Genomic DNA, 12,434 nt, shown 5'->3' on the forward strand with positions numbered 1-12,434 from the left:
TCAGTGTAGTGACTAACAAAGGGTGGAGGCATCAGTGTAGTGACTAACACAGAGTGGAAGCATCAGTGTAGTGACTGGCACGGGGTGGAAGCATCAGTGTAGTGACTAACAAAGGGTGGAGGCATCAGTGTAGTGACACAGAGTGGAGGCATCAGTGTAGTGACTAACACAGAGTGGAAGCATCAGTGCAGTGACTAACACAGAGTGGAAGCATCAGTGTAGTGACTGGCACAGGATGGGAGCATCAGTGTAGTGACTGGCACAGGATGGGAGCATCAGTGTAGTGACTGGCACCGCGATGGAGCATCAGTGTAGTGACTGACACAGAGTGGAGGCATCAGTGTAGTGACTGGCACAGGATGGGAGCATCAGTGTAGTGACTGGCACCGCGATGGAGCATCAGTGTAGTGACTGACACAGAGTGGAGGCATCAGTGTAGTGACTGGCACAGGATGGGAGCATCAGTGTAGTGACTGGCATTGCGATGGAGCATCAGTGTAGTGACTGACACAGGGTGGAGGCATCAGTGTAGTGACTAACACAGGGTGGAGGCATCAGTGTAGTGACTAACACAGAGTGGAAGCATCAGTGTAGTGACTGACACAGGATGGGAGCATCAGTGTAGTGACTAACACAGAGTGGAAGCATCAGTGTAGTGACTAACACAGGGTGGAGGCATCAGTGTAGTGACTAACACAGAGTGGAAGCATCAGTGTAGTGACTGGCACGGGGTGGAGGCATCAGTGTAGTGACTGACACAGGGTGGAGGCATCAGTGTAGTGACTGACACAGGGTGGAGGCATCAGTGTAGTGACTGACACAGGGTGGAGGCATCAGTGTAGTGACTAACAGAGTGGAAGCATCAGTGCAGTGACTAACACAGAGTGGAAGCATCAGTGTAGTGACTGACACAGGGTGGAGGCATCAGTGTATTGACTAACACAGGGTGGAGGCATCAGTGTAGTGACTAACACAGAGTGGAAGCATCAGTGTAGTGACTGGCACGGGGTGGAGGCATCAGTGTAGTGACTGGCACCACGATGGAGCATCAGTGTAGTTACTGGCACAGGATGGGAGCATCGGTGTAATGAGTGGCCCAGGGTGTGTATTGTACTATGTACTGCGTATTTTGTGTGGGACACATACACTGTAAGTGAGGCTTCACAGCCCCACTGACAGCACACTGACAGCATAGCATCCAGTACCTTGAAGTTCTAAGCGCCTCTAATGTAATCCGCACGGCATTGCTGACAGCAGTATGTACACCCAGATTCCACCTCCCATGACCCCTCCTCCTTGGTTCCGTGGGAGTAGAGGAGAAGGGAAGAGTTTTGTTGCGCACGCTATCGGCCATGAATCCCATGACTGCTCCATGCTCATCAAAGGAGTGGTGTTTATGTAGTGGCCCAGAACAACAGGGCTCCATTCATAGAAATGCATGCTATATGAGGTTTGTATTATCTTGTATACTGTCTTTGAGTGTGATATGATTCAGCAAAATGTGTATTGGTATTTGCAGGAACTAAAGGGTTAATGTCTGCAAATGAACTGTCTCTGTCTGCAAATGTATCGTTTTGTGTTGTGAGTTTGTGGTCACCTGACTATGCTTTATATTAATGTTTGCAGAATGTGAGGGAGTTAGTCAGTCAATGAGTCTAGTCAAAGTGAGTCGGTAAGAGAGTTGGTCTATGCAAGAGTCGGTCTGGAGGGCATGAGCAAGTCTGCTATGTTTTAGGGGAAACCATGCTTTGCCTTACTGAGGCCCAGAATGGAGGAGGCCAAGAGGATGGCCTGATGGCTGCTTGGGGATTACTACCCTCAGGAGTTCGCAGCCTGGAGGCAGAGAGAGAAAGAGAGAGAGAAGTGCTAAGAGTTGCCAGCCAGCATAGAGTGCAATGGGACTTGTGAGTGTGAATTACAGAGAGCTGAAGAGAAGAAAGAGTGTTGTCGGGACCAGGAAACACAGATAATGGGACTGTGGTTTCTCCTGCCTACCTGTGAATCCTCCCTGTTCCACCACATACATAATTGCTTATTCAATTGTTGCTGGATGTAAAGTGTCTTGGACAGTTTGTTCAGTAAACGAGCGGTCCGTCCGTTCCTGGCTCTGCTGTGCGTTCCATAAGGTAAGTCAGCCTCCAACCACAGGCCAATAAGCGGCACATTTAATTACAGCGTTGTGTTTCTGCATTCCTGGTAATACAGCATGCTGAGGGGTAGGGGTAGGCCTAGAGGACGTGGGCGCGGCCGAGGACGCGGAGGCCCTAGTCCAGGTGTGGGCACAGGCCGAGCTCCTGATCCAGGTATATCGCAGCCGACTGCTGCGGGATTAGGAGAGAGGCACGTTTCTGGCGTCCCCACATTCATAGCACATTTAATGGGTCCACGCGGTAGACCTTTATTAGAAAATGAGCAGTGTGAGCAGGTCCTGTCGTGGATGGCAGAAAGTGCTTCCAGCAACCTATCGTCCACCCACAGTTCTGCGCCGTCCACTGCTGCAACTCAGAATCCTCTGGCTGCTGCTCCTCCTTCCTCCCAGCCTCCTCACTCCATGAAAATGAGACATTCTGAGGAGCGGGCAGACTCCCAGGAACTGTTCTCGGGCCCCTGCTCAGATTGGGCAGCAGTGGTTCCTCTCCCACCAGAGGAGTTTATCGTCACTGATGCCCAACCATTGGAAAGTTCCCGGGGTCCGGGTGATGAGGCTGGGGTCTTCCGGCAACTGTCTCAAGACCTTTCAGTGGGTGAGGAGGCCGATGACGATGAGACACAGTTGTCTATCAGTGAGGTAGTAGTAAGGGCAGTAAGTCCGAGGGAGGAGCGCACAGAGGATTCTGAGGAAGAGCAGCAGGACGATGAGGTGACTGACCCCACTTGGTTTGCTACGCCTACTGAGGACAGGTCTTCAGAGGGGGAGGCAAGGGCAGCAGCAGGGCAGGTTGCAAGAGGCAGTGCGGTGTCCAGGGGTAGAGGCAGGGCCAGACCGAATAATCCACCAACTGTTTCCCAAAGCGCCCCCTCGCGCCATGCCACCCTGCAGAGGCCGAGGTGCTCAAAGGTCTGGCAGTTTTTCACTGAGAGTGCAGACGACCGACGAACAGTGGTGTGCAACCTTTGTCGCGCCAAGATCAGCCGGGGAGCCACCACCACCAGCCTCACCACCACCAGCATGCGCAGACATATGATGGCCAAGCACCCCACAAGGTGGGACGAAGGCCGTTCACCGCCTCCGGTTTGCACCGCTGCCTCTCCCCCTGTGCCCCAACCTGCCACTGAGATCCAACCCCGCTCTGAGGACACAGGCACTACCGTCTCCTGGCCTGCACCCACACCCTCACCTCCGCTGTCCTCGGCCCCATCCACCAATGTCTCTCAGCGCAACGTCCAGCTGTCGCTAGCGCAAGTGTTTGAGCGCAAGCGCAAGTACGCCGCCACGCACCCGCACGCTCAAGCATTAAACGTGCACGTAGCCAAATTTATCAGCCTGGAGATGCTGCCGTATAGGGTTGTGGAAACGGAGTCCTTCAAAAGTATGATCGCGGCGGCGGCCCCGCGATACTCAGTTCCCAGTCGCCACTATTTTTCCCGATGTGCCGTCCCAGCCCTGCACGACCACGTCTCCCGCAACATTGTACATGCCCTCACCAACGCGGTTACTGCCAAGGTCCACTTAACAACGGACACGTGGACAAGCACAGGCGGGCAGGGCCACTATATCTCCCTGACGGCACATTGGGTGAATTTAGTGGAGGCTGGGACAGAGTCAGAGCCTGGGACCGCTCACGTCCTTCCCACCCCTAGAATTGCGGGCCCCAGCTCGGTGGTGGTATCTGCGGCGGTGTATGCTTCCTCCACTAAAGCACCCTCCTCCTCCTCCAACGCAACCTTTGTCTCGCAGTCAAGATGTGTCAGCAGCAGCAGCACGACGCCAGCAGTCGGTGTCGCGCGTCGTGGCAGCACAGCGGTGGGCAAGCGTCAGCAGGCTGTGCTGAAACTACTCAGCTTAGGAGATAAGAGGCACACGGCCCACGAACTGCTGCAGGGTCTGACAGAGCAGATCGACCGCTGGCTTTCGCCGCTGAGCCTCCAACCGGGCATGGTCGTGTGTGACAACGGCCGTAACCTGGTGGCGGCTCTGCAGCTCGGCAGCCTCACGCACGTGCCATGCCTGGCCGACGTCTTAAATTTGGTGGTTCAGCGCTTTCTGAAAAGCTACCCACGCTTGTCAGAAATGCTCGGAAAGGTGCGCCGGCTCTGCGCACATTTCCGCAAGTCCCACACGGACGCTGCCACCCTGCGCACCCTGCAACATCGGTTTAATCTGCCAGTGCACCGACTGCTGTGCGACGTGCCCACACGGTGGAACTCTACGCTCCACATGTTGGCCAGGCTCTATGAGCAGCGTAGAGCTATAGTGGAATACCAACTCCAACATGGGCGGTGCAGTGGGAGTCAGCCTCCTCAATTATTTTCAGAAGAGTGGGCCTGGTTGGCAGACATCTGCCAGGTCCTTGGAAAGTTTGAGGAGTCTACCCAGGTGGTGAGCGGTGATGCTGCAATCATTAGCGTCACCATTCCTCTGCTATGCCTCTTGAGAAGTTCCCTGCAAAGCATAAAGGCAGACGCTTAGCGCTCGGAAACAGAGCCGGGGGAAGACAGTATGTCGCTGGATAGTCAGAGCACCCTCCTGTCTATATCTCAGCGCGGTGAGGAGGAGGAGGAGCAGGAGGAAGATGAGGAGGAGGGGGAAGAGACAGCTTGGCCCACTGGTGAGGGTACACATGCTGCTGGCCTGTCATCCTTTCAGCGTGTATGGCCTGAGGAGGAGGAGGAGGAGGAGGAGGATCCTGAAAGTGATCTTCCTAGTGAGGACAGTCATGTGTTACGTACAGGTACCCCGGCACACATGGCTGACTTCATGTTAGGATGCCTTTCTCGTGACCCTCGCGTTACACGCATTCTGGCCACTACGGATTACTGGGTGTACACACTGCTCGACCCACGGTATAAGGAGAACCTTTCCACTCTCATACCCGAAGAGGAAAGGGGTTCGAGAGTGTTGCTATACCACAGGACCCTGGCGGACAAACTGATGGTAAAATTCCCATCCGACAGCGCTAGTGGCCGAAGGCGCAGTTCCGAGGGCCAGGTAGCAGGGAAGGCGCGGAGATCAGGCAGCATGTACAGCACAGGCAGGGCAATACTCTTTAAGGCCCTTGACTGCTTTCTGGCTCCCCAGCAAGACTGTGTCACCGCTCCCCAGTCACAGCTGAATCGGCGGGAGCCCTGTAAAAGGATGGGGAGGGAGTACATAGCCGATCGCACGACCGTCCTCTGTGACGCCTCTGCCCCCTACAACTACTGGGTGTCGAAGCTGGACACGTGGCCTGAACTCGCGCTGTATGCCCTGGAGGTGCTTGCTTGTCCTGCAGCTAGCGTCTTGTCAGAGAGGGTGTTTAGTGCGGCTGGGGGAATCATCACAGATAAGCGTACCCGCCTGTCAACCGACAGTGCCGACAGGCTAACACTCATCGAGATGAACAAAGCCTGGATTTCCCCAGACTTCTCTTCTCCACCAGCGGACAGCAGCGATACCTAAGCAATACGTAGGCTGCACCCGCGGATGGAAGCATCGTTCTGTATCCCCTTCAAAAACGGGGACCTTTTCGCTTCATCAATCTGTGTATAATATTCCTCCTCCTCCTCCTCCTGCTCCTCCTCCTGAAACCTCACGTAATCACGCCGAACGGGCAATTTTTCTTAGGCCCACAAGGCTCAGTCATATAATTTTTCTACACAATTTTTATACGTTTCAATGCTCATTAAAGCGTTGAAACTTGCACCTGAACCAATTTTTATTTTAACTGGGCTGCCTCCTGGCCTAGTTACCAATTAAGCCACATTAACCAAAGCGATTAATGGGTTTCACCTGCCCTCTTGGTTGGGCATGGGCAATTTTTCTGAAGTACATTAGTACTGTTGATACACCACTTTTTTGGGGCCCTCGCCTACAGTGTAATCAAATTAATTTTTAGCCCACCTGCATTACAGCTGACGTTACATCAGCTGTGTTGGGCACTGCAATGGGATGTATTTATGTACCGCCGGTGGCTTCCTGGCACCCACCCATGCTGTGGGTCCACAGGGAGTTGTAAATGCATCTGTTTCCACTTCAAAAGAACCCCAGTCTGACTGGGTCATGCAGTGTGGGCCGAAGCACACCTGCATTAAAGGGGTTGTCCCGCGCCGAAACGTTTTTTTTTTTTTTTCAATAGCCCCCCCGTTCGGCGCGAGACAAACCCGATGCAGGGGTTAAAAAAGAAAACCGGATAGTGCTTACCTGAATCCCCGCACTCCGGTGACTTCTTACTTACCTGGTGAAGATGGCCGCCGGGATCTTCACCCTCGGTGGACCGCAGGGCTTCTGTGCGGTCCATTGCCGATTCCAGCCTCCTGATTGGCTGGAATCGGCACGTGACGGGGCGGAGCTACAAGGAGCCGCTTTCCGGCACGAGCGGCCCCATTCAGAAAAGAAGAAGACCGGACTGCGCAAGCGCATCTAATCCGGCGATTAGACGCTGAAGATTAGACGGCTCCATGGAAACGAGGACGCTAGCAACGGAGCAGGTAAGTGAATAACTTCTGTATGGCTCATAATTAATGCACGATGTATATTACAAAGTGCATTAATATGGCCATACAGAAGTGTATACCCCCACTTGCTTTCGCGGGACAACCCCTTTAAGCACGACATTACATCAGCTGTGATGGGCACTGCAATGGGATATATTTATGTACCGCCGGTGGGTTCCAGGGAGCCACCCATGCTGTGGGTCCACAGGGAGTTGTAAATGCATCTGTTTCCACTTCAAAAGAACCCCAGTCTGACTGGGGCCGCAGACGCAACATCAGAATTAAAGGCCTCGCTGAATCTGTCACATCTGAATCCCTCAGAAATATGGCCACATCCATGTTCTCCGATCTACTAGGTGAGGAACGTGCCAAATTGATCACTATCGAAAGGATACACAGAGCACTCAGGCCCAAACCAAGAGCGGGAGATCCCCCAAGGGATGTAATTTGTGGTCTCCTCTCCTTCAATGACACACAGGCAATCCTGACGGCCTCCAGAAACAGAGACCAAATAAAATATCAAGATGATGACATCCAGTTATACCAAGACCTAGCACCTTCCACCCTCGCAAAAAGAAGACAACTGAAACCCCTTCTTGAGGTGCTTAGAGCAAAAAATCTGCAATACACATGGTTGTTTCCATTTGGACTGGCGATACTTAAAGATGGCAAACGCATTACCATACATACACCAACAGATCTAGAGAAAGTCTGGAAGGCACTGAACATAGAACCAATTCAGGTCCCTTCATGGATGCCTCTAGGAGAAAAAGAAGAATACAAGAAAACAGAAAAACAGACACCCTGGAAGGAAGTGTCACGCTCTAAATCGCCAAAGAACAGACGCTCCAGAGCCAGACTCGAATTTCAGCAACTGCGACCTGCAGAAACTCATACCCCGAAAGATCAATGAAGTTCTCGCATGAAATGAGAATATGGCACAGTAAAAGGACCGACTTGTCCTGACATATGTCAGTAACAGAACGTTCTCTTCACATATACCCTGTTGATTGTTTACATTGTCTTCAGACAATGCCCATTTCTTCTCGCATTTTTATTGGACTCCTTTCATAGCCAGAGACTTCAGAAAGACGTCCGCACTATGAATAGGCCTCTTCCTCCTGGAGAAGAGACTCGACCGGAAAATGACGCCGAGCAACAGTTGATGAGTATCAATGCATATTTATATCTGATGCAATTGTTGAAATAGCCTCCCCCGTCTGAGGACATTTTTTCTCTCTTCCCCCGGCTTGGGTAGTTGGCTTGGGCGCACTCGTGGGGGCATATTCCCCCTGCGGTGCGCCTGACCCTCCTAGACGACCCGGTGGCGGGCGGACGCTACTGAGTAAGGTCGAGGCGCTGAAATAATCGCCAAGACATGCCTGTGAGCCTCTGTCTCTCCTTGTATGGGGGGTGACGGGGGGGTCACACGTTATTTTCTTTTTTCACTTAAAATGTATTACCTAAGCTGTTTAGTTATGTTGTCTTAGAAAGCTTAGAACACAGATGGAATATAAGAAACTTAGCAGTTTAGACAAGTTCAAAGTTTAATGTATTTGCTTACTGCTTTATGTGGGGCACAATTTATTCAGAACAAACTACACACCAATACCACTGACCTTTTCCCTGTCAGACTGTTTCCACTTCAAAAGAACCCCAGTCTGACTGGGGCATGCTGTGTGGGCCGAAGCCCACCTGCATTAAACATGACATTACTACCTCAGCTGTGATGGGCAATGCAATGGGATATTGTTATGTACCGCCGGTGGCTTCCTGGCACCCACCCATGCTGTGGGTCCACAAGGAGTTGCAAATGCATCTGCTTCCACTTCAAAAGAACCCCAGTCTGACTGGGGCATGCAGTGTGGGCCGAAGCACACCTGCATTAAGCACAACATTACATCAGCTGTGATGGGCACTGCAATGGGATATATTTATGTACCGCCGGTGGGTTCCAGGGAGCCACCCATGCTGTGGGTGCACACGGAATTCCCATTGCGGAGTTGTACCTGCCTGTAACTATATATAAAAAAACGCGGTCTGACTGGGGCATGCAGACACCTTGACAGAATGAATAGTGTGTGGCACATAGGTTCCCCATTGCTATGCCCACGTGTGCAGCTCCAGATGGAGGTGGCACAGGATTGGATTTCTCATTGCTTCTGTACAGCATTGTGGGCTATCGCCCCGCCCCTTTTAAAGAGGGTCGCTGCCTAGCCGTGCCAACCCTCTGCAGTGTATGCCTGCTTTTCCTGTGGCAGACGCACTTATAAATAGACATGAGGGTGGCGTGGCATGAGGGCAGCTGAAGGCTGGGCAGGGACAGTTTGATGTGCGCTGTGGACATTGGGTCGTGGGTGGGGGGGGGGGTTGGGCAGCATGTAACCCAGGAGAAGTGGCAGCGGAGTGTCATGCAGGCAGTGATTGTGCTTTGTTGGAGGTAGTGTGGTGCTTAGCTAAGGTATGCATTGCTAATGAGGGCTTTTCAGATGTAAAAGTTGTTGGGAGGGGGGGGGGGGCACTCTTGCTGCTATTATGGCTTAATAGTGGGACCTGTGAACTTGAGATGCAGCCCAACATGTAGCCCCTCGCCTGCCCTATCCGTTTCTGTGTCGTTCCCATCACTTTCTTGAATTGCCCCGATTTTCACAAATGAAAACCTTAGCGAGCATCGGCGATATACAAAAGTGCTCGAGTCGCCCATTGACTTCAATGGGGTTCGTTACTCGAAACGATCCCTCGATCATCGCGAAAAATCCGTCTCGAGTAACGAGCACCCGAGCATTTTGGTGCTCGCTCATCTCTACTTGCAGTGGATGGAACAGTGGCATCACATATGACATTGGACTTAAGGTAAACCTCAGTGGGGGTACCACCCATTTAATAGCCGGCCCTCGGTTCTTTGGTCGGGTCCCCTTGCTACCCTCAGGGTGGGAGACGGTTGAGCCCCGTGACAAGGCCCAAACTCTACCACACCGTCTCCTAGGCTGATGGCCCGCTCCTCGGACGCTGCATTTACAATTTTAAAGTATGGGATTGTGTGCTGGCAGTGCAGTCGTGCTCTCCTTCCCTCCACTCCGCTGGTGTATTTGTCAAAAAACATTAAAAATGGGGGGCGTGGTCTAGACGCAGAAGAGTGAAGAGGCATGAGAAACAACTCTCCTGCTGCCGACACAAACCAGCGTTGTAAAGACAGCTATATTCAAAGTGAAGAGCTTACCAGACTTCAGAGTGCCTCCTGCACTCGCCTGAGAGGAAAAGAGGAACATCGCAGAGCCGTTTGTGACACTGAGAGGGACATTGTAACCTGAGACCGAGTAGGTCACTGAGGCGGGAACGCCATCTTAGTTCAAGCAGCTGTGGCCGAGAGCACGGTGCAGGGAGACAGCCAGGCTATAGAAACATACTGCAAACCTCCCCACAGGACTTCTCAGTGCTCATAACTCCATAGAAGCTGACTCTCCCTGTCAGGAGAGTTCAGCAAAAGATAACACACCGGCCTGAACTTACAGAGTGCTGATAACAGAGAGAACAGAGCTTTATCTCTCAGATCTGACAGCAGCGTACTCTGTGTCTGTGATTCTCCCTACATCGGAGCTCACAGCCCTCACCAGGGACATAAGAAACCAGCTCTCTCAGCGAGCTGAGATTTACAACAGGTCTCAGATTACAGATAACACAGGGACACTATAACCTAGCCTTACAAAAGGCTTTAATAAAAGAGAGCTGGGACTTATCTCACATCACTGAACATACCTGGTGCAGTCCCTCTTCTTGGAAAGCGACTGACCCCCCCCCCCCCCCCCCTCTCACTCTGCAAGCTCAGAAAAGAGCCAACCTCTCCCCCATACAGAGGCCGAGTGTCCCATCCCTGGAAGAGACTGAGCAAAGAGCCATTAACAATAGCTGGCCCCAATAAGTCTGCACAAGCATTCACCCTGCAAATTACTAGTGAAAGCTCACCTAGGAACACATCTGTGGACCAAGCTACGTGAACAACTTAGCGCAGGCTCTCTTTTCCAGTGGTGAAGACCCACGTCCCCCACTCGCTGCATACACACGCCGTGCATACAAGCTGTACATACTTGATCCACAGCAAACGGCAATCCCCCCACAAAGTGCACTACCATAAGCACTTATAAGACTCTTTCAATTTACTACAAGCAAAAAGTTGTGCATCAACTATGTTCTGAATCGGCACCCATAACGGTGCCCTACGTTAAAGCAACAGCTCATAATAAACAGCACAATGGTCAAGACAACTAAAGAAAAAACGTCAGCAGCAACTGGACAGATGTCTACTACTAAAAACCAAGCGGACCTGCAACGCTATCTAAAAAAGAGAAGCGCCCAGTCACCGGCCGGTTCATCCAAAAAGAACCCTCCACTAACAACAGAAGATGAAAATCTCACAGCATCAGAAATAGAAAGTGACAACGAAACAGAAATATATGACGCACAAAGATCCAATATATCTAAGAACTTCCTCAAAAAGGCATTAGCACAAGCTATACATCCAGTCCTAAAGGAATTAACAGAAATAAAAGCAGAAATTTTGCAAATAGGCAACAGAGTGGAAGACTTAGAGAACACCTGCACAGACCTTATCACACAATCAAATGATCTATCGGACCGCATGGAAACGCAGAGAGATCAGATTGACAGAGCATTAACCCTGATTGAAGACCAGGAGAACAGGAGCCGCAGACGCAACATCAGAATTAAAGGCCTCGCTGAATCTGTCACATCTGAATCCCTCAGAAATATGGCCACATCCATGTTCTCCGATCTACTAGGTGAGGAACATGCCAAATTGATCACTATCGAAAGGATACACAGAGCACTCAGGCCCAAACCAAGAGCGGGAGATCCCCCAAGGGATGTAATTTGTGGTCTCCTCTCCTTCAATGACACACAGGCAATCCTGACGGCCTCCAGAAACAGAGACCAAATAAAATATCAAGATGATGACATCCAGTTATACCAAGACCTAGCACCTTCCACCCTCGCAAAAAGAAGACAACTGAAACCCCTTCTTGAGGTGCTTAGAGCAAAAAATCTGCAATACACATGGTTGTTTCCATTTGGACTGGCGATACTTAAAGATGGCAAACGCATTACCATACATACACCAACAGATCTAGAGAAAGTCTGGAAGGCACTGAACATAGAACCAATTCAGGTCCCTTCATGGATGCCTCTAGGAGAAAAAGAAGAATACAAGAAAACAGAAAAACAGACACCCTGGAAGGAAGTGTCACGCTCTAAATCGCCAAAGAACAGACGCTCCAGAGCCAGACTCGAATTTCAGCAACTGCGACCTGCAGAAACTCATACCCCGAAAGATCAATGAAGTTCTCGCATGAAATGAGAATATGGCACAGTAAAAGGACCGACTTGTCCTGACATATGTCAGTAACAGAACGTTCTCTTCACATATACCCTGTTGATTGTTTACATTGTCTTCAGACAATGCCCATTTCTTCTCGCATTTTTATTGGACTCCTTTCATAGCCAGAGACTTCAGAAAGACGTCCGCACTATGAATAGGCCTCTTCCTCCTGGAGAAGAGACTCGACCGGAAAATGACGCCGAGCAACAGTTGATGAGTATCAATGCATATTTATATCTGATGCAATTGTTGAAATAGCCTCCCCCGTCTGAGGACATTTTTTCTCTCTTCCCCCGGCTTGGGTAGTTGGCTTGGGCGCACTCGTGGGGGCATATTCCCCCTGCGGTGCGCCTGACCCTCCTAGACGACCCGGTGGCGGGCGGACGCTACTGAGTAAGGTCGAGGCGCT

This window comes from Eleutherodactylus coqui, chromosome 1 (assembly GCF_035609145.1).
Source record: "Eleutherodactylus coqui strain aEleCoq1 chromosome 1, aEleCoq1.hap1, whole genome shotgun sequence".
NCBI classification, from domain to species: Eukaryota; Metazoa; Chordata; class Amphibia; order Anura; family Eleutherodactylidae; genus Eleutherodactylus; species Eleutherodactylus coqui.